This window comes from Pelophylax lessonae (assembly GCF_965119305.1).
Source record: "Pelophylax lessonae genome assembly, chromosome: 2".
Lineage (NCBI taxonomy): Eukaryota > Metazoa > Chordata > Amphibia > Anura > Ranidae > Pelophylax > Pelophylax lessonae.
Window position 1 is genome coordinate 573,047,559 of NC_138769.1, and position 21,966 is coordinate 573,069,524.

A 21,966-nucleotide genomic window follows, 5' to 3' on the forward strand; every position below is an offset into this window, starting at 1 on the left:
CGACGGGTTCGGCCGAACTTTAAAAAAAAGTCCGGGTCCGTGTCCCGGACTTTTACCGAACTTTTCCCGGACACCGAACCCCATTGAAGTCAATGGGGACCCGAACTTTAAGGCACTAAAATGGCTCTAAAACACCAAAGGAAAGGGCTAGAGTGCTGCAAATGGCAGCAAAACGTAATTAAGAGCATGGCAAGTGCTCTGCAAACAAATGTGGATAGGGAAATAACTTAAAACAACAAAAAAAAACAGAAAAATAAAACAATGTTTTTCTTCATCTCTGAAGGACGAGGCCCATATGGAGTAGGAGGGAGGTTGAGGTGGTGGTGGATGTGGCGGTGACATAGGCGTGCGCACAGGGTGTGCTGGGTGTGCCTGGGCACACCCTAATCACCTAGGGCACATAGCATTGCCAGTGAGGAGATGGGAAAGATCTCCCTGGGACCTGCTCTGCTCTATTTCTCCTTGCCTACAGGTACATGGCCCCGATACATTACTCTCCCTGCTGGCAAACACATGCATGTGTATTTCAACTTTGGGGTGCACACCTTAATGCAATAGGCTGCGCACACCTATGGGCGGTGTAGGTGGAAGCGGCGGTGGAGGAGGACCAGGGCCGGATTAACAGCATCATGGGCTTGGTGCTGAGGATTTTGAAGGGCCTTAGGGCCGTGCCTTGCCATGCACCCAGAGGAGGAAGGGTGCAGCCATGCATGCCTAATTCAACATGGGATGCTGTCTCTGAAGCCCATAAACACATCCATGCATCGCCAACTGTCCCTCCTTGTCCGGCCTTCACGCTGTGTGGGGAGGTTCTGAGGGTGCTGCCTGGGGAAGCGAGCATAGAAGCCAGACTTCTGTGTTTACAAGTGACAGAAGAGCGGTAACAGTGAATATGGCCAACCCGGGGCCTATATAAAAGGTAGGGGCCTGGAGCTGCAGCTCCAATAGCCCCTACATTAATCTGGCCCTGAGGAGGAGGACGAGGTAGCCAACACTGCTTCTTTTCACAAATTTTAAATGAGGGTACACCCCAAAAGAGTGAGAAAGAGCAAAAATGGAACAATGGGTGGGTAAGGTCGGTATCCATTGCTATTCTGCATAAGGTACGGAAAAGTCCCGTGGGATCCATGCCTGGTTCATTTTAATGAACGTGAGCTTGTCCACATTGTCTCTGGACAGGCGGCTGCGCTTGTCTGTTATAACGCCCCCAGCCGTGCTAAATACCCGTTCAGATAATACACTGGCTGCAGGGCACGCCAGCACCTCCAAGGCGTAAAGGGCAAGCTCAGGCCATGTGCCCAATTTGGAGACCCAGAAGTTGAAGGGGGCAGACCCGTCATTCACTACATGTAGGCATGTGCACACATACTGCTCCACCATGTTGGTAAAATGCTGCCTCCTGCTAAGACGTTCCATCTGAGCTGCTGGTGCTGCTGTTTGTTGTGGCGTGCTGACAAAGCTTTTCCACATTTCGGCCATGCTAACCCTGCCTTCTGAGGTGCTGGCGGTGCCCTGGTTGCGTTGGCGACCTCCTCCTCCTCCTCCTCTGCCTTGTGCTTCCACTGTGGCCCCGCTGTCAGATGGGAATGCCAGCAGCATGGCGTCTACCAGCGTGCGCTTGTACTCGCGCATCTTGCGATCGCGCTCCAGTGAGTGAATTAAGGACGGTACGTTGTCCTTGTAACGGGGATCCAGCAGCGTGGCCACCCAGTAATCAGCACAAGTTAGAATGTGGGCAACTCGGCGGTCGTTGTGGAGACACTGCAGCATGTAATCGCTCATGTGTGCCAGGCTGCCCAGAGGCAACGAAAGGCTGTCCTCTGTGGGAGGTGTATGGTCCGTGTCCTCTGTATCCCCCCAGCCACGCACCAGTGATGGCCATGAGCTGGCCTGGGTGCCACCCTGCTGTGAACATGGTTCCATCTCCTCCTCCAGCTCCTCCTCCTCCTCATCCTCCTCATCCTCCAGAACTGTGCCCCTGCTGGACAATTGCGTCCCTGGCGTTTGCGTGTGCAGGAACCCACCCTCGGAGCCCCTTGCGAATGACTGCCCTGAAAGCCTTGGAAATGTTACCTCTTCATCCTCCTCCTCCTCCTCATCCTGTGCCACATCCTCTTCCATCATCGCCCGAATTGTTTTTTCAAGGAGGCATAGAAGTGGGATAGTTAAGCTGAGAACGGCGTCATTGCCACTGGCCATGTTGGTGGAGTACTCAAAACAGCGCAACAAGGCACACAGGTCTCGCATGGAGGCCCAGTTATTGGTGGTGAAGTGGTGCTGTTCCGCAGAGCGACTCACGCGTGCGTGCTGCAGCTGAAACTCCACTATGGCCTGCTGCTGCTCGCACAGTCTTTCCAGCATGTGCAAGGTGGAGTTCCACCTTGTGGGCACGTCACATATGAGGCGGTGAGCGGGAAGGCCGAAGTTACGCTGCAGCGCTGCCAGGCGAGCAGCAGCAGGGTGAGAACGCCGAAAGTGCGCACAAACGGCCCGCACTTTCTGCAGCAGCTCTGACATATCGGGGTAGTTTTTAAGGAACCTCTGCACCACCAAATTCAGCACATGCGCCAGGCAAGGGATGTGCGTCAAACCGGCTAGGCCCAGAGCTGCTATGAGATTTCGCCCGTTATCGCACACCACCAGGCCGGGCTTGAGGCTCGCTGGCAGCAACCACTCATTTGTCTGCTGTTCCATGCTCCTCCACAACTCCTGCGCGGTGTGTGGTTTGTCCCCCAAACAGGCAAGTTGTAAAACTGCCTGCTGTCGTTTACCCCTGGCCGTGCTGAAGTTGGTGGTGAAGGTGTTACGCTGTCCGGATGAGGAGGCGGTAGAGGATGAGGAAGCGGAGTAGGAGGAGTTAGGAACAGGAGGCAAACTGAAGCGCCCTGCAATCCTCGGTGGTGGAAGGACATGCGCCAAATTGCTATCCGCCTCAGGCCCATCCGCCACTGCATTTACCCAGTGTGCCGTTAGGGAGATATAACGCCCCTGACCGTGCTTACTGGTCCACGTATCCGTAGTTAGGTGGACCTTGGCACAGATGGCGTTGCGCAGTGCACACCTGATTTTTTCCCCCACTTGGTTGTGCAGGGAAGGGATGGCTTGCCTGGAAAAGTAGTGGCGGCTGGGCACGACGTACTGTGGGACAGCCACCGACATAAGGTTTTTAAAACTGTGCGTCTCCACCAGACGGAATGACAGCATTTCAAAGGCCAATAATTTTGAAATGCTGGCATTCAGGGCCAGGGATCGCGGGTGGGTAGGGGGGTACTTCCTCTTCCTCTCAAGTGTTTGGGAGATGGAAAGCTGAACGCTTCCACGGGACATTGTGGAGATGGTTGTTGGTGACCCAGGTGGTGGTGTTGCTGACAGATCGTCTGTTTGCGGGGTGGCAGGTGCCGGTATCACTACAGATGTGGCTGGAGCGGCCGAGACTGCAGCAGAAGAGGAAGCAGGATGAGCCAGAGACGTTTCTTGGTTTTGAAGGTGTGTACTCCACTGCAGCTCGTGCTTTGCACTTAGATGCCTGATCATGCAGGTTGTGCTCAGGTTGAGAAGGTTCATGCCTCGCTTCAAGCTCTGATTGCACAGGGTGCAAACCACTCGTGTCCTGTCATCAGCACATTTTCTAAAGAACTTCCACGCTAGAGAACTCCTTTGAGCTGACTTTGGTGCGCTCGTTCCCTTGCTGCGTTGGGCAGTAGCGGGCGTAGTGTCTAGGGCACGGCCGCTCCGCTTCTGCACCCTGCTCCCTCTTCTGCTGTGCTGGTGGCTCTGTGCGACCACCGCCTCTTCCTCCAAACCACTCAGTTCACCTGCATGACGTTCATTCCATGTGGGGTCGAGGACCTCATCGTCCTCCACATCATCTTCCACCCAGTCTTCACCCCTGCCCTCCTTGTCGGTCTCCACAATGCTGAACGCCGCAGCAGTTGGCACCTGCGTTTCGTCATCATCGGAGACGTGCTGCGATGATCCTTGCATGTACTCATCTTGAGAAATAAGTGGTTGGGCATCGCTGCACTCAATCTCTTCCACTTCTGGGGCAGGGCTAGGTGGATGGCCCTGGGAAACCCTGCTGACAGAGTCCTCAAAAAGAATAAGAGACTGCTGTATGGCTTGGGGCTCAGACTGCTGGCCTGATTTGCAAGGGGGTGAGGTGAAAGACGGTTGGACATTGGCTGCAGGTGCCAACTCTGACCTTTCTGCAGTAGACTGGGTGGGAGACAATGTGAAGGAACTGGAGGCACTGTCAGCAGCAAACCAATCTACTATCGCCTCAACTTGTTCTGGCCTCATCACTTCTAGGGGCGTTTGATGCCCTACCAAATACTGATGCAGGTTCTGTCGCCTACTCACACTTGAGGAAGGTGTTTCACTTGTGCGTGTAGCTGGCACAGATCGACCATGTCCTCTCCTTGCAACAGGAGCTCTACCAGCAGCACCACGACCCAGGCCACGGCCCTTATTTGACGGTCTCCTCATATTTCTGTAATTTAAGATCTTGCCCTAGAAAGGTTTTTATTGAATAGCGGAATAGAAAATATGATCCAAAAAAAGTGTATGTATATCACACGTACACAACCACACTAGGCCCCAATTACTATTGTTTGTACCCCTAAAAGGCTAGATGAGGAGTAGGGGGAGTATGGAACAGGCAGCACCCTCAAACCTTCAGAAGTATGAGATGAACCCCAACAACTTGGAAAGGTGGATCTCTCTCACACGTACCAACACAGACTATCCCCCAATTTAACTGATCCCCAAAGGTTTTTGATTAAATAGCGGAATAGAAAATATGATCCCAAAAAAGTGTATGTATATCACACGTACACAACCACACTAGGCCCCAATTACTATTGTTTGTACCCCTAAAAGGCTAGGAGTAGGGGGAGTATGGAACAGGCAGCACCCTCAAACCTTCAGAAGTATGAGATGAACCCCAACAACTTGGAAAGGTGGATCTCTCTCACACGTACCAACACAGACTATCCCCCAATTTAACTGATCCCCAAAGGTTTTTGATTAAATAGCGGAATAGAAAATATGATCCCAAAAAAGTGTATGTATATCACACGTACACAACCACACTAGGCCCCAATTACTATTGTTTGTACCCCTAAAAGGCTAGGAGTAGGGGGAGTATGGAACAGGCAGCACCCTCAAACCTTCAGAAGTATGAGATGAACCCCAACAACTTGGAAAGGTGGATCTCTCTCACACGTACCAACACAGACTATCCCCCAATTTAACTGATCCCCAAAGGTTTTTGATTAAATAGCGGAATAGAAAATATGATCCCAAAAAAGTGTATGTATATCACACGTACACAACCACACTAGGCCCCAATTACTATTGTTTGTACCCCTAAAAGGCTAGGAGTAGGGGGAGTATGGAACAGGCAGCACCCTCAAACCTTCAGAAGTATGAGATGAACCTCAACAACTTGGAAAGGTGGATCTCTCTCACACGTACCAACACAGACTATCCCCCAATTTAACTGATCCCCAAAGGTTTTTGATTAAATAGCGGAATAGAAAATATGATCCCAAAAAAGTGTATGTATATCACACGTACACAACCACACTAGGCCCCAATTACTATTGTTTGTACCCCTAAAAGGCTAGGAGTAGGGGGAGTATGGAACAGGCAGCACCCTCAAACCTTCAGAAGTATGAGATGAACCCCAACAACTTGGAAAGGTGGATCTCTCTCACACGTACCAACACAGACTATCCCCCAATTTAACTGATCCCCAAAGGTTTTTGATTAAATAGCGGAATAGAAAATATGATCCCAAAAAAGTGTATGTATATCACACGTACACAACCACACTAGGCCCCAATTACTATTGTTTGTACCCCTAAAAGGCTAGGAGTAGGGGGAGTATGGAACAGGCAGCACCCTCAAACCTTCAGAAGTATGAGATGAACCCCAACAACTTGGAAAGGTGGATCTCTCTCACACGTACCAACACAGACTATCCCCCAATTTAACTGATCCCCAAAGGTTTTTGATTAAATAGCGGAATAGAAAATATGATCCCAAAAAAGTGTATGTATATCACACGTACACAACCACACTAGGCCCCAATTACTATTGTTTGTACCCCTAAAAGGCTAGGAGTAGGGGGAGTATGGAACAGGCAGCACCCTCAAACCTTCAGAAGTATGAGATGAACCCCAACAACTTGGAAAGGTGGATCTCTCTCACACGTACCAACACAGACTATCCCCCAATTTAACTGATCCCCAAAGGTTTTTGATTAAATAGCGGAATAGAAAATATGATCCCAAAAAAGTGTATGTATATCACACGTACACAACCACACTAGGCCCCAATTACTATTGTTTGTACCCCTAAAAGGCTAGATGAGGAGTAGGGGGAGTATGGAACAGGCAGCACCCTCAAACCTTCAGTATGAGATTGTGTTCACTGTACCCCACAAAGATTGAGTTCACTGCACCCCACAATGATTGTGTTCACTGCACCCCACAAAGATTGTGTTCACTGCACCTCACAAAGATTATGTTCACTGTACCCCCCAAAGATTGTGTTCACTGCACCCCACAAAGATTCTGTTCACTGTACCCCACAAAGATTGTGTTCACTGCACCCCAAAAAGATTGTGTTCACTGCACCCCAAAAAGGATGTTGTTCACTGCACCCCAAAAAGGATGTTGTTCACTCCACCCCAAAAAGATTGTGTTCACTGCACCCCACAAAGATTGTGTTCACTGCACCCCAAAAAGATTGTGTTCACTGCACCCCAAAAATGATTTTGTTCACTGCACCCCAAAAAGGATTTTGTTCACTGCACCCCAAAAAGGATGTTGTTCACTCCACCCCAAAAAGATTGTGTTCACTGCACCCCAAAAAGATTGTGTTCACTGCACCCCACAAAGGATTTTGTTCACTGCACCCCAAAAAGATTGTGTTCACTGCACCCCAAAAAGGATGTTGTTCACTGCACCCCAAAAAGGATTTTGTTCACTGCACCCCAAAAAGATTGTGTTCGCTGCACCCCACAAAGGATTTTGTTCACTGCACCCCACAAAGATTGTGTTCACTGCACACCAAAAAGGATTGTGTTCACTGCACCCCAAAAAGATTTTGTTCACTGCACCCCAAAAAGATTGTGTTCACTGCAGCCCAAAAAGATTGTGTTCACTGCAGCCCAAAAAGATTGTGTTCACTGCAGCCCAAAAAGATTGTGTTCACTGCAGCCCAAAAAGATTGTGTTCACTGCAGCTCACACACAGAAAAATGGATGTGGATCACTGACACCTGCCTATCTCCAATCCCACACCACACAGCAATATCGATTGTAGTTTGTAGAACACAGTTTCCCTAAAATTCAGCAGACTCTGTCCCTAACAGGATTGAGAAGAGATCGTAGATCAGGATTGAGTGCAGACCCCACCCCCCACACAGCAATATCGATTGTAGTTTGTAGAAGACACTGACCCTATATAATTCAGCAGACTCTATCCCTAAAATGCCTACAACTCGCCCTGCCTAAACACTCCGACCTGTCCCTCAATTCTATCCGGACACAAATGGTTTTTTCCTGCCTATCTTTCCCTAATCAGCAGCCAGCACGTTGATGTGTGCTCTGTCCCTGAATCTAAGCAGCATAATGACGCCGCTGCGGCTGCCTCGAACTTATAAAGACTTGGTCACATGCTTCAGACGGCCAATCACAGCTACTGAGACATTTGCAGGCATGGCTGGGATGGCTTAAGGCACACCAGTTAAACGATTGTTGATTGGCTGTTGAAAGCCCGCCATGAAAAGAGCGCCAAAGCATGCAAAACCCGGAAATAAAACGACCGAACACGGATTTTTACCCGAACATACAGTAAAGTGTCCGTGTCCGTGTTCGGGTAAAAAAAATCCAATTATTCGGTACGAACACGAATAATACAGTCCGTGTTCGCTCAACACTAGTCACAACCAATTACCGATTTATGCTCATTAACTGCCCGAAAAACGAAAGAACTGTCCAAATGACTGAATTTCCACCAATTTTTCGTATAGCGTATGGCCAGCATCAGAGTGCTATAGTGTGCTATTCTGATTTTATTGTCAGTGTAGAATATCAGTTTAGTGTGAATCTAGTGATAGTTCAGTCAGTGTGAGTGTAGTGCGACCATTCATTTTTACTTTAGTGTCACTTTAGTGTGAATCTAGTGATAGTTCAGTCAATGTGAGTGTAGTAAACATTCATTTTTACTTTAGTGTCACTTTAGTGTGAATCTAGAGTCAATTTATTTTGTCAGGGCAGGTTTACTGCAATATAGTTCAGTGCGTTAGTGCACGTTTAACTAAGTATATTTCTGTACGTTACTGCATGTTTACTGCAGTATATTTCTGTGCATTACTGCATGTTTAACGCAGCATATTTCAGTGCGTTACTGCACATTTAACGCAGTATATTTCAGTGTGTTAGTGCACGTTTAATGCAGTATATTTCGGTGCATTATGTGCCATTTAACGCAGTATAATTCAGTGCGTTAGTGCGCGTTTAACACAGTATATTTCAGTGTGTTACTGTAAGTTTAACTCCGTATACTTCTGTGCGGTAATGTATTTTTAAAGCAGCATATTTCAGTGCGTCAGTGCACGTTTAGCGCAGTATATTTCAGTGCGTTACATTCCATTTAACGCAGTATATTTCAGTGCATTAGTTCACGTTTAATGCAATATATTTCAGTGCGTTACGTGCTGTTTAATGCAATATAGTTCAGTGTGTTAGTGCACGTTTAACTAAGTATATTTCTGTGCGTTACTGCACGTTTACCGCAGTATATTTCTGTGCATTATTGCACGTTTAACGCAGCATATTTAAGTGCATTACTGCACATTTAACGCAGTATATTTCAGTGTGTTAGTGCATGTTTAATGCAGTAAATTTCGGTGCGTTATGTGCCATTTAACCCAGTATAATTCAGTGCATTGGTGCACGTTTAACACAGTATATTTCAGTGTGTTACTGTACGTTTAACACCGTATACTTCTGTGCGGTAATGTATTTTTGAAGCAGCATATTTCAGTGCATTAGTGCACATTTAACGCAGTATATTTCAGTGCGTTACATGCCGTTTAACGCAGTATATTTTAGTGCATTAGTTCACGTTTAACGCAATATATTTCAGTGTGTTACATGCTGTTTAATGCAGTGTAGTTCAGTGCGATAGTGCCAGTTTAACAAAGTATATTTCTATACGTTAATGCACGTTTAACACAGTATATTTCTGTGCATTTCTACAAGTTTAACGCAGTAAATTTCAGTGCGTTACATGCACGTTTAACATAGTATATTTTCTGTGTATTACTGCACATTTAACACAGTATATTTCAGTGCGTTAGTGCACGTTTAATGCAGTATATTTCAATGTGCTACATGCCATCTAATGCAGTATAGTTCAGTGCATTAGTGAAAGTTTAACAAAGTATATTTCTGCGTGTTAGTGCACGTTTAACACAGTATATTTCTGTGTGTTTCTTCAAATTTAACGCAGTATATTTCAGTGCATTACATGCCGCTAATGCGGTATAGTTCAGTGCATTAGTGCACGTTTATTGAAGTATATTTCTGTGCGTTACTGAACGTTTAACGCAGTATATTTCAGTGCATTATGTGCCATTTAACGTGACATATTGCAGTGCGTTAGTGCATGTTTAATGCAGTATAGTTCAGTGCATTACTGCACGCTTAACGCAGTATATGTCTGTGGGTTAGTGCATGTTTAACGCAGTATATTTCAGTGCGTTACTGCACATTTAACTCAGTATATTGCAGTGTGTCAGTGCAGTTTTACTGCAGTATATTGTAGTGTATCAGTGGAGTGTGTCTGTGTAGTGAGTACATTTACTGCAATATATTTCAGTACATTACTGTGTTTAACACTGTATATTTCTGTGCGTTATTGCACATTTAACGCAGTATATTGCAGTGTGTCAGTGCAGTTTTACTGTAGTATATTGTAGTGTGTCAGTGGAGCGTGTCTGTGTAGTGAGTATTCAGGTTAATGTGCACCAAACTCCACTTTCTATTGATTAAAGTGCATCTACGTATACATTTCCACATCTTTTATACATTTTGTTAATAAGCATCCCCCCATAATGTCTGGGAGGCTGACAGGAAGAGGCAGACATTCTCATGGCACTGTGAGGGGGCCAGCAGTTTATGTTTTCACAGGCAAAGGTGGATATGGCCAGTCATAAGGCAGGGCATATTTCCTCTGTTTAGTGATGTTGCCCGTGCTATCCAGCCACAGCATGCAGAGGAGGTGGTGGACTTGCTTATTAAATCATCCTCATCCTCCGTCACCCAAGCAGAGACTAGTGTGCAGTCCACTTCAGCTGCCAGAGTGTAAGATTCTGGTACCTCCGGTACCCTTAATCACCACTTTCCTCTGTAATGCGTCCCACCTTTCTCTTCAGGTGGTACGCATATACCTTTAAGAACGATGATGTCACTGCTGAGCGCCGCAGAGCGGCTATTTCAACCGCCGGCGGTCTCACTCACATTGTTCGTTCAACCGCATGGTTGGTTCGATCAAGCCATGCCTGAAGCAGCCATACCTGATGTTACTCGCTCATGTATCTCGCTACCTGGACTTGTTTCACTCACTGATCTTGTATCTCGCTACCCGATCACTCTTGGAATACTGCTTCTACTTATGGCTATCTCACCCTGCTTTCCTGCCTTGTTACCCACATGCTTTCAAGCCTGTCTCTCGATCGGAACCTCCAGCCATTCCCTTTACCTGGAGCAGATCATTCCTCATCTACTGGACTTCTCTAACTACTAACATTTCAAGTGATAAGTACCCCGCAGGGGAACCCTCCATAACCTTATTGCACTATCTACCTATGTACATTAAGGACTGTTACTACCTATCTATACTATCCTATCATCTGCACTGTTACATAGATTGCTAGCTCTTCAGCCTACTACCATGTATCATCTCCACTGCTGCATAGATTGCTAGCTTTCCTGTCTACTACTATCTATCCTTGCACTGGGTTAGTCTATCCTGTATTTGTCATCTGCTGTCCTCACCACCTGCTAGCATACTCGATACTAACCTATCTGCATTCCTAATACCATCTTGAACTCTCCTATACAAACCTATCAAGTGATTACCATCCTTGTCACTATTCACACCTGTCCCTTCAGCACATCACCTTCATACTATCATATACATACTATCACTCCAGGAACATCTCATTGAGTGTGTATATATCTGTATGTTGAAGCTGACAGGCCCACGGTGATGAGTCCTGGAGAGTTGGATCTGGTATTCAACACATCTCTACATGACTACTGAGTGGAGATTTTGCAGCTGCAAATCCAGCCTATACTAAAAACGCAGGAGCGTTACAGATTGAACGAACCAAAAAAATGGATTCAGCAGAATTACCCACTCAAGTGACACAATTAACACAACAAGTAAAAGCGTTAATACTTGCTCTGACTGACGTACAAGAAAAGAATCAGACTCTAAAACAGCAGGTAACCCAGCTCTCACGGCTTACTGCTATTCAGCCTCCTGAACCTAAAATAAACCCTCCTCTAGTGTTTACAGGTGATCGGAAAAAATTTAGTGAATTCAAAAACGCATGTCAATTGCTTTTTTTGTTAAAACCTCGTACATACCCCACTGATCAAATAAAAGTCTGTACCGTTATTTCATACCTGACGGGTGATCCACGGGCCTGGGCAGACTCTCTCTTTGAGAGTAATGATCAGATTCTCAACACCTACTCCTTATTCCTAGCGGAACTCGCTAGTTTATACGATGACCCCAATAGGCAGAGTACTGCTGATATTCAGTTGAGGGCCTTAAAACAAGGAAGGAGACCTGTAGAAGACTTTGTATCTGAGTTCAAAAGATGGACCCTTGATTCAGGGTGGAATGACACATCTTTGCGAACTCAATTCAGACTCGGGATATCGGAAGCTGTTAAAGACGAGCTCGCCCGAGCGGATTTACCTGGCACCTTGGAGGCCTTGATACAACTTAGTATCAACATCGACAGACGACTGCGAGAAAGAAGGGCTGAAAAGATGGGAATGCCATTGTCTAGTCCTTCTCAGATTTCGGCCGTTGACCCTACTCCCATGGATGTAGGAACCATACGCCCACCTTTAACGACTACTGAACGAGCTAGAAGAACATCCAGAAATCTCTGCATGTACTGCGCATCCTCGGATCATTTGATAAACACCTGTCCCCTTGTCCGCAAAAAAGAGGGTGAGTGTTCACATGTCTTGCTGGGAGGATTAACGACTTCCTTCTCTAACCCCTATCTTTTTGTTCATTTAATATTACAGTGGGACCAAACTAGGATCACCACCAAGGCTATGGTCGACACTGGATCTTGTGAAAACTATATTAATACACGCTTTGTTACCTTAAATAAAATACCTATTATTTCAAAATCTAAGCCTGTTTCTGTTAGTTTCATTAATGGTATTCCACTGTCTTCTGGTCCAATCACCAACCAGACTCAGGCACTCCTTGCCACTACCAACGAATCACATGTGGAGACCATCACCTTTGACATACTATCCTCACCCCATTTTCCTATTATTTTGGGACTTCCCTGGTTACACACACACCAACCAATCATAGATTGGAAAAAACGGACTTTGGTTTTCCCTTCTCACTATTGTGAGAATACGTGTAACCTCCCATCTTATGGGAAGATTCTGTCTGTGGTGTCTGATGAAATTGCACCACTATGCTATCAGGATCTGTCCGAAGTGTTCCTTGAGAAAAATGCTCAAGTGTTGCCTCCCCATAGGGATTACGATTGCACTATCGATCTACTCCCTAACAGCAAATTGCCTTTCGGTCATGTTTATCCCCTTTCACAGGATGAACTTTCTCATCTCAAGGAATACTTGGATGAGAATTTGACAAAAGGGTTCATTAGACCCTCTACTTCTTCCACTGCTGCAGGACTTTTCTTTGTCCGCAATAAGGATTCCAGTCTCAGGCCTATTATCGATTATAGGCAATTAAACACGATTACGATAAAGGATTGCTATCCTTTGCCGCTCATCCCTGAACTTATTGAACAGGTGTGTGGGGCTACTTATTTCACCAAATTAGACCTGAAAGGGGCATACAACCTAATCCGAATCTGTGACGGGGATGAGTGGAAAACAGCATTCAGAACCAGATACGGACTATTCGAATACCTTGTGATGCCATTCGGGCTATGTAATGCTCCCGCAGCTTTCCAAAGATTCATAAACGACATCTTTAGAGACTTACTTGATGTCTGTGTTGTAGTATACCTAGACGATATACTTATTTATTCTCGATCTATGCCTGAACACATAAAACATGTAAGACTTGTGTTGTCCAGACTGCTCTCACACAGACTATATGTGAAATTAAAAAAATGTCTATTTCATAAAGAAGAAATATTATTTCTAGGATACTTCATATCCTAAACTGGAATTAAGATGGATATGAGTAAGATATCCTGTATTCAAGACTGGCCTATACCAACAACTCGTAAGGCCCTACAGCGATTTCTTGGATTCTCGAACTTCTATAGGAAGTTCATTAAGAACTTTTCCGCTATTGTTAGACCTCTCACACAACTGACAAGTATAAAAAAACCAAATGGTCAGAAGAAACAAATCAAGCTTTCTGCTTGTTAAAATCAAGCTTTACTTCTGCTCCCATACTACGCAATCCAGACCCATCCCTCCAATATATTCTATAGGTAGATGCGTCGAATATGGCAGTAGGAGCAGTTCTTTCCCAACGACCAACAAACACTTCATCACTTCACCCAGTTGCTTTCTTTTCAAAATCATTAAGCAACCCAGAGGTGAATTACCCAGTGGGTGAAAAGGAGTTGCTTGCCATAAAACTGGCACTGGAGAATTGGCGACATCTGCTCGAAGGTACCCAGTTACCAATACTCATATATACAGATCATAAAAACCTTCAATACCTCCAGACTAACAAGACTCTCTCCCACCGGCAGGGTACGATGGTCATTATTCTTTTTAAGATTTAACCACTTGCCTTCTGTGCACTTAAACACCCTTCCCATCCAGGCCAATTTTCAGCTTTCAGCGCTCTCACAATTTGAATGACAATTGTGCGGTCATGCTACACTGTACCCATATGAAATTTTTATCATTTTTTTCACACAAACAGAGCTTTCTTTTGGTGGCATTTAATCATCTCTGGGTTTTTTATTTTTTACAAAAAAAAAGAAAAAAGACAGAAAATTTTGAAAAAAAAAAAAAGTTTTTCTTATTTTCTGCGAGTAAATTTTGAAAATAAATTTTTCTCCCTCACTGATGTGCGCTGTTGAGGCGGCACTGATGGGCACTGATGGGCACTGATGAGGTGGCACTTATGGGCACTGATGAGGTGGCACTTATGGGCACTGATGAGGAGGTACTAATATGCCGCACTGATGAGCACTGATAGGCGGCATTGATAGACGGCACTGATAGACGGCACTGATAGGCGGCACTGATAGGTGGCACTGATAGGTGGCACTGATAGGCGGCACTGCTGGGCACTGAGAGGTGGCACTGCTGGGCACTGAGAGGTGGCACTGCTGGGCACTGAGAGGTGGCACTAAAGGGCGGCACTGATGGGCACTGATAGGCGGCACTGATGGGCACTGACGGGTGGCACTGATGAGCACTGATGGGCGGCACTGATGAGCACTGATGGGCAGCACCATCAGTGCCCACACTCAGTGCCCATAGTGCTGCCAGTCAGTGCTCATCAGTGCCTAGATGAGCAGGCACTGACTGGCAGCACTATGGGCACTGATTGTGGGCATTGATGGGGGCACTGATGGCGGGCACTGTGGGCACTGATGGGGGGGCAATGTGTGTGTTTTTTTTTACCTTTAGTAATCAGGGCACTGGTGATCAGTGCCCTGATTACATTTGTCTGTGTCCCCAGCGGCTGTCGGCTCCCCCTCCTTCCTCACACTGCAGTGTCTGTGTGAGGAAGGAGCGCCGGCGATGAGAGATGATCTCATATGTTTACATATGAGATCATCTCTCATTGGACGGCTTGATCACGTGGTGAATGGCCGCTGTGATTGGCCATTCACCACGATCTGTGATCGGCCGTGTCCAAGGGACACGGCCGACACAGATTTTCCCCGATGCGCGCTCGCGGGAGCGCGCAGGGGGGGGCGTGTCACTGGAGGCCATTTAAAAACAGCCTCCCGAAAATTCGAGTCCGCGCTGCAGCCGTATATAGGCTGTAGCGCGGATGGGAGGGGGTTAATTTCCTAGTGACCTACACGCCTGCAGACAAAAATAAAAAAGCGGATGCGCTATCACGATTAACCGAAGATAACTGCGCCGAAATCCCTTCCATTCCCATAATACCCTATGAACGCATTATTGGTGTTGTCCGTTCCTTGAAGGAAGAGATTTTGCACAGTATAAGAATGGATTCACCTCCACCACAACTAAGTACTGATGCAGAAGGCTTCCTCTATTACAATGACAAACTCTACATACCCCCTACTATGCGCAAGATTTTGGAGTTATCGCATGATGTGCCCATGGCAGGACATATGGGTATAACGAAAACCTTTAATTTGCTCACCAGGCAGTTTTGGTGGCCTGATATGAAGACGTCTGTACAAAAATTTGTTTCTTCATGTGACATCTGTGCAAGGTCCAAAATTGACACTACAAAACCATCTGGACTACTTTGTAGTGTACCAATACCCCAGGTTCCATGGGAAGTTGTATCCTTGGATTTCATAGTAGAACTACCACCCTCTAAAGGATTTAATACCATCCTAGTGTCAGTGGACCACTTAACAAAGATGGCACATTTCATTGCTATCCGTAGACTACCTTCATCTAAACAAACATCAGAACTACTGATGAAACATGTGTTTAAGTTGCATGGAATTCCAAAAACTCTTTTGTCCGACCGTGGTTCACAATTCATCTCTAAATTTTGGCAAGCACTTTGTCAAATTTTACGCATTGAGCGAAAGCTCACTTCTCCCTACCATCCTCAGACCAACGGACAGACTGAAAGAGTCAACCAGTGCATTGAGCAATATCTACATTGCTACACATTATACTTGCAGGATGATTGGGTGGATCTCCTTCCTCTAGCAGAATTTGCTTACAACAACTCAACCCACAGAACCACGAAGCAAAGTCCGTTCTACTTGTACTATGGATTTCATCCCACTCTTCTTCCACCACGCATCCTGCCATCGAGTAACCCAGTAGCCTCGGATTACCTTACCCAAATAAAAGACTCTTTGGGCTTACTCAATACCACTATATCACACGCTCACAGTCAACAAAAAAAATACTACGACCTTCGTAGAAGACCTTCTCCTCAGTATGCTATTGGGGACCTTGTTTGGCTATCAACAAAGAACTTAAGATTAAAAATCCCTAGCAAGAAGCTTGGACCTTTATTTTTGGGACCCTTCCCAATTAAAAAACTTATCGGAAAAGCTGCAGTACAGCTCACCCTACCAGCAGATCTCAAGATCCATCCCATCTTCCATGTGTCGCTACTGAAGCCCCATGTTCCTAACCAAGGAATAAGGCCTACCATCTTGCCTCCACCTCCAATACAAGTTGAAGGCGGAGAAGAGTATGAGATCAAGGAAATTTTGGATTCTCGCATCCATAGAGGAAGACTCTAGTATCTCATAAGATGGAAGAACTATGGACCCCAAGACGACACCTGGCTAGATACCTCTGATATTCATGCACCTAGACTTATACGGAACTTCCACTCGAAACACCCAGAGAAACCTGTCCTATAGGCCTTCCGGAGCCGGCCTTAAGGGGGGGGGTACTGTAAGATTCTAGTACCTCCGGTACCCTTAATCACCACTTTCCTCTGTAATGCGTCCCACCTTTCTCTTCAGGTGGTACGCATATACCTTTAAGAATGATGATGTCACTGCTGAGCGCCGCAGAGCGGCTATTTCAACCGCCGGCGGTCTCACTCACATTGTTCGTTCAACCGCATGGTTGGTTCGATCAAGCCATGCCTGAAGCAGCCATACCTGATGTTACTCGCTCATGTATCTCACTACCTGGACTTGTTTCACTCACTGATCTTGTATCTCGCTACCCGATCACTCTTGGAATACTGCTTCTACTTATGGCTATCTCACCCTGCTTTCCTGCCTTGTTACCCACATGCTTTCAAGCCTGTCTCTCGATCGGAACCTCCAGCCATTCCCTTTACCTGGAGCAGACCGGAACCTCGCTACTGATCCCTGTATCTCACTACCGGATCATTCCTCATCTACTGGACTTCTCTAACTACTAACATTTCAAGTGATAAGTACCCCGCAGGGGAACCCTCCATAACCTTATTGCACTATCTACCTATGTACATTAAGGACTGTTACTACCTATCTATACTATACTATCATCTGCACTGTTACATAGATTGCTAGCTCTTCAGCCTACTACCATCTATCATCTGCACTGCTGCATAGATTGCTAGCTTCCCTGTCTACTACTATCTATCCTTGCACTGGGTTAGTCTATCCTGTATTTGTCATCTGCTGTCCTCACCACCTGCTAGCATACTCGATACTAACCTATCTGCATTCCTAATACCATCTTGAACTCTCCTATACAAACCTATCAAGTGATTACCATCCTTGTCACTGTTCACACCTGTCCCTTCAGCACATCACCTTCATACTATCATATACATACTATCACTCCAGGAACATCTCATTGAGTGTGTATATATCTGTATGTTGAAGCTGACAGGCCCACGGTGATGAGTCCTGGAGAGTTGGATCTGGTATTCAACACATCTCTACATGACTACTGAGTGGAGATTTTGCAGCTGCAAATCCAGCCTATACTAAAAACGCAGGAGCGTTACACAGAGTGGCTAAATCTGCCTCCTTGTCCACAGCTATTCCTGCCATAGCCCCAACATCAGGCATGGAGGAGTCAGCTGAGTTATTTGAACTCAGTATCACCCACTTGTTCCTATACGATGAGCAGCTATTACTTGATTCAGATGTTGGTTCTGAGGTTGAGGAACATGAACCTACAGAGAGAGGAGAACACTGCTACACAAATTGGCAGTCATATTACCCCAACCGCAGCGTATTGCAAAGTTGTCTCCAGTGGTAATGAGGATGGAGGAGATGATGGTTATGAGGTCACTGACGCGACTTGGGTGATAGATAGAATAGAGGAAGAAAGTGAGGGTGAGACACAACCCTAACGAAACAGCCATCATGGAAGAGTAGAGAGCAGCCTCCCTATTCCATCACAATGTGGAGCTGTTATCTCCCGGAAACCCTTCCCACAGCTCAGCTTTCTGGGCCTTTTTTAGCACACGTGCAGCCGATCACACTGTTACATTTTGCAAACTTTGTCTCAAGCACATCATGCGTGGCAAAAACACCTGCCATTTGAGTACCAAATGCTTGACAAGGCATTTAACCTCCCACAACTAAGCCCATTGGCAATAGAACCTGAAAGCCACACAAAAGGGATGAAATTCTGTTCCTCCTCCTTACTCACCTCAGTCTACCCCCGCTACACCTCATGACTAGGGTTGAGCGGACACCTAGATGTCCGTGTTCGACGGGTTCGGCCGAACTTTAAAAAAAGTCCGGGTCCGTGTCCCGGGCTTTTACCGAACTTTTCCCGGACACCTAACCCCATTGAAGTCAATGGGGACCCGAACTTTAAGGCACTAAAATGGCTCTAAAACACCAATGGAAAGGGCTAGAGTGCTGCAAATGGCAGCAAAACGTAGTTAAGAGCATGGCAAGTGCTCTGCAAACAAATGTGGATAGGGAAATAACTTAAAACAACAAAAAAAAAACAGAAAAATAAAACAATGTTCTTCATCTCTGAAGGACGAGGCCCATATGGAGTAGGAGGGAGGTTGAGGTGGTGGTGGATGTGGCGGTGTCATAGGCGTGCGCACAGGGTGTGCCTGGTGTACCTGGGCACACCCTAATCACCTAGGGCACATAGCATTATCGCTCTGTTTGCCAGTGAGGAGATGGGAAAGATCTCCCTCGCACCTGCTCTGCTCTATTTCTCTTTGCCAGCAGGGAGAGTAATGTATCGGGGCCATGTACATGTAGGCAAACACATGCATGTGTATTTCAACTTTGGGGTGCACACCCTAATGCAACAGGCTGCGCACACCTATGGGCGGTGTAGGTGGAAGCGGCGGTGGAGGAGGACCAGGGCCGGATTAAGAGCATCATGGTCTTGGTGCTGAGGATTTTGAAGGGCCTTAAGGGCCGTGCCTTGGCATGCACCCATAGGAGGAAGGGTGCAGCCATGCATGCCTAATTCAACATGGGATGCTGTCTCTGAAGCCCATAAACACATCCATGCATCGGCAACTGTCCCTCCTTGTCCGGCCTTCGCGCTGTGTGGGGAGGTTCTGAGGGTGCTGCCTGGGGAAGCGAGCATAGAAGCCAGACTTCTGTGTTTACAAGTGACAGAAGAGCGGTCACAGTGAATATGGCCAACCCGGGGCCTATATAAAAGGTAGGGGCCTGCATGGAGCTGCAGCTCCAATAGCCCCTACGTTAATCTGGCCCTGAGGAGGAGGACGAGGTAGCCAACACTGCTTCTTTTCACAAATTTTAAATGAGGGTACACCCCAAAAGAGTGAGAAAGAGCAAAAATGGAACAATGGCTGGGTAAGGTCGGTATCCATTGCTATTCTGCACAAGGTACGGAAAAGTCCCGTGGGATCCATGCCTGGTTCATTTTAATGAACGTGAGCTTGTCCACATTGTCTCTGGACAGGCGGCTGCGCTTGTCTGTTATAACACCCCTAGCCGTGCTAAATACCCGTTCAGATAATACACTGGCTGCAGGGCACGCCAGCACCTCCAAGGCGTAAAGGGCAAGCTCAGGCCATGTGCCCAATTTGGAGACCCAGAAGTTGAAGGGGGCAGACCCCTCATTCACTACATGTAGGCGTGTGCACACATACTGCTCCACCATGTTGGTAAAATGCTGCCTCCTGCTAAGACGTTCCATCTGAGCTGCTGGTGCTGCTGTTTGTTGTGGCGTGCTGACAAAGCTTTTCCACATTTCGGCCATGCTAACCCTGCCTTCTGAGGTGCTGGCGGTGCCCTGGTTGAGTTGGCGACCTCCTCCTCCTCCTCCTCTGCCTTGTGCTTCCACTGTGGCCCCGCTGTCAGATGGGAATGCCAGCAGCATCGCGTCTACCAGCGTGCGCTTGTACTCGCGCATCTTGCGATCGCGCTCCAGTGAGTGAATTAAGGACGGTACGTTGTCCTTGTAATGGGGATCCAGCAGCGTGGCCACCCAGTAATCAGCACAAGTTAGAATGTGGGCAACTCGGCGGTCGTTGTGGAGACACTGCAGCATGTAATCGCTCATGTGTGCCAGGCTGCCCAGAGGCGACGAAAGGCTGTCCTCTGTGGGAGGTGTATCGTCCGTGTCCTCTGTATCCCCCCAGCCACGCACCAGTAATGGCCATGAGCTGGCCTGGGTGCCACCCTGCTGTGAACATGGTTCCATCTCCTCCTCCAGCTCCTCCTCCTCCTCATCTTCCAGAACTGTGCCCCTGCTGGACAATTGTGTCCCTGGCGTTTGTGTGTGCAGGAACCCACCCTCGGAGCCCCTTGCGAATGACTGCCCTGAAAGCCTTTGAAATGTTACCTCTTCATCCTCCTCCTCCTCCTCCTCATCCTGTGCCACATCCTCTTCCATCATCGCCCGAATTGTTTTTTCAAGGAGGCATAGAAGTGGGATAGTTAAGCTGAGAACGGCGTCATTGCCACTGGCCATGTTGGTGGAGTACTCAAAACAGCGCAACAAGGCACAATATATGCAAATGTCAAATATGCAAACTATGCCGCAATTTAAGGTTTTTTACACCAAAAGGGTGTGTATTGAATAGCGGAATAGGATAAAAAAACTGTGTATCTCACACGTACAAACACAGACTAGGCCCGATTAAATTTTTTCCTACCCTAAAGGGAGGATGAGGAAGAGGAGTATGGAACAGGCAGCACCCTCAAATCTTCAGAAGTATGAGATGAACCCCAAAAACTTGGAAAGGTGGATCTCACACGTACCGACACAGACTATTCCGCAATTTAATTGAGCCACAAAGGTTTTATTGAATAGCGGAATAGGAAATATGATCAAAAAAAAGTGTATGTTTTTCACACGTACAGAAGCACACTAGGCCCCAATTACTATTGTTTGTACACCTAAAAGGATGGATGAGGAGGAGGAGGAGGAGGAGTATAGAACAGGCAGCACCCTCAAAGCTTCAGAAGTATGAGATGAACCCCAAAAACTTGGAAAGGTGGATCTCACACGTACAGACACAGACTATTCCGCAATTTAATTGAGCCCCAAAGGTTTTTATTGAATAGCGGAATAGGAAATATGATCAAAAAAAAGTGTATGTTTTTCACACGTACAGAAGCACACTAGGCCCCAATTACTATTGTTTGTACACCTAAAAGGATGGATGAGGAGGAGGAGGAGGAGGAGTATAGAACAGGCAGCACCCTCAAAGCTTCAGAAGTATGAGATGAACCCCAAAAACTTGGAAAGGTGGATCTCACACGTACCGACACAGACTATTCCGCAATTTAATTGAGCCCCAAAGGTTTTTATTGAATAGCGGAATAGGAAATATGATCAAAAAAAAGTGTATGTTTTTCACACGTACAGAAGCACACTAGGCCCCAATTACTATTGTTTGTACACCTAAAAGGATGGATGAGGAAGAGGAGGAGGAGGAGTATAGAACAGGCAGCACCCTCAAAGCTTCAGAAGTATGAGATGAACCCCAAAAACTTGGAAAGGTGGATCTCACACGTACCGACACAGACTATTCCGCAATTTAATTGAGCCCCAAAGGTTTTTATTGAATAGCGGAATAGGAAATATGATAAAAAAAAAGT